Genomic DNA, 2,319 nt, shown 5'->3' on the forward strand with positions numbered 1-2,319 from the left:
CCCCCCCAAATCTCTCTAAGACTATAATCAGCAGAGTAGGCACCTCCTTATACCTATAAAATTACAAGTCTGGAACAAAGCATACACATATGTGTATACACATACATATATGTATAAATATATACACATGTATACATAAATGCATTGTGTGGGTGTGTATCTGCCTTTGCGTGGAGAGTATATTGTGTGTATGTTAACACATGTTCATGTATATTTCCATGTATGCTGTACATGTGTACGTGTGTATAAGGTACATATATACCTAAGATATACAAAAACACAAATGAGATAATGCAGTATGATGGCTAGATTGCTGGATTTGGAGTTGGGAATATTTGGGTTTAAAGCATTTCTTAAGTGCCTATTGTGTACCAGACACTGCGCTAAGCACCGGAGATACAAAGCAGGTAAAGGACCTGCTCTCAAAGAGCTCAGTTTAATGATGGAGACAACACGCAAATAAGCATGAAAAGATACGGTGGTCAGGATAAATTGGAAGCAATCCACACACCAGAAGTTAGGGGGATCAGAAAAGTCTTCCTGTAGAAGGTGAGACTTTAACTGAGACTTGAAGGAAATCAGTGAAGCTACGAAGTGAAGATGAGCGGGAGAAACATCCTGGGCATAGGAGAATGGCAGAGAGAATGCCAGCATGAGGGCATGGGGTGCCTTACACAAGGAACAGCAAGGAGCCCAGAGTACATAGCATAATATATAAAGGGGAGGAAAGTGAAAAAAGAGGATAAGGGTAGGGGAAAGCCCAGTTGTGAAGGTTAGAAGCCTATCCGAAGATTGTATACTTAATCCTGGAGGTGACTGGGAGCCAGTGGAGTTAATCCTACTGGGGTGGAATGTGACATGGTCAGACCTGCACTTTAGGAAGATCAATCTGACAACTAAATGGAGGATGGACTGGAGTGGGGAGAGACATGAGACAGTGTGATGTAATGCCAAGGAAAGGCAAATTCCCAAGGTTCAAAATACCAGCATAGGTGCTCTCCATTTTATTCAGTGACCAACCAAGAACAGAGAAGATCAAAACATGACACCATTCCAAATACAGCATTTACTAAGTGTGATTAAATAATCTCCAAGGACTACCCCACCCCAGGACCTTCCAATCATTCAATCAATTACAAAGTCTCTGTTCTAAATACTTCTCCACCCCTAGGCTATACCTTAATTAAGTCCACCACAAAGCCCCTCTTCTCAAATGGAGATTAGTTTCCAAACTTAAGGTCAAAAGTTCCCCACCCCTGGATCACAATTGAATCTACCCCAGAGTTACATCAAGTTTAAGCACAGCACTTAATACCCAAATAGAGGTCTTTTCTTCATCTTAACACGAGGCAAGTTCTCAGCAATCTTAGTTCCTGGGGAAACAAGGCTCAGCAAGGCCACAAGATACATTGCCAGTCCCTTCATCAATTCATCCTCTGTCTGTAGAACAGTCCTAGAACCCCTGAACACATTAGCAAAGCCCTCTCCCAGGATTTCTGTAAACATACAACAAGAAAATCCTTCTTTAGGGCTTCTGAACCAACAGAAAGGTTCCCAGACCCCTGCAACAACAGCACTGTCCTTCACCAGTGGACAGTATTCACTCTGTCTGCAGGACAGTCTCCAGACCCCTGCAACAACAGCACTGTCCTTCACCAGTGGACAGTATTCACTCTCTGTCTGCAGGACAGTCTCAGGGCTTCTTAACCAAAAGCCAGGTTCCAGGACTTCTTCAACAAAAGGACTGTCTTTCACCAGTGGACAAATCTGGCAAAACAACATCAAAACAGACAGACAAAGTACCAGCAAAACAGCCATGTCTCCTCAGTCCTTGGCAGCTCAGGGGGCAGGTCTCAAAAGTCCAGGGCAATTCAAAGCGGCCACCAGCAATTCTCTTAGTCTCTCTCTCTCCACGAGGTGCTGCTTCCAAAAAGATCTTCCGCCTCTCTCTTGTCTCTCCAAATCTACGTCACCAGCTCCTCCCAGTTCAGGACTTTCTTTTCACATCAACAAGTCCATCCCACAGGTGGGATTAACAAGCTCTGGGTTTTAACACAATCAATTTGAAAACCAAGCCAATACAGGGGAATCTTTAATTGCCATTACTATCACAGACAGGCAGAGCCCTCAGCAGCAATTGCAATAGTCCAACTGTGAGGTGATGGGGGACTGCACCAGTGTGTGGGTAGTATCAGAGAAGAGAAGGGGGTGTATTGGAGATATGGTACATAGGGGAATTTTACAAGAGATGTTTCACAGGTGAAATCCACAAGAGATGCTGCACAGGTGAAATCCACAGGAGATGCTGCACAGGTGAAA

The sequence above is a fragment of the Petaurus breviceps genome, unplaced genomic scaffold (genome assembly GCF_028583685.1).
Source record: "Petaurus breviceps papuanus isolate PSGF00001 unplaced genomic scaffold, PetGlider_PUasm1.0 173, whole genome shotgun sequence".
Taxonomy (NCBI): domain Eukaryota; kingdom Metazoa; phylum Chordata; class Mammalia; order Diprotodontia; family Petauridae; genus Petaurus; species Petaurus breviceps.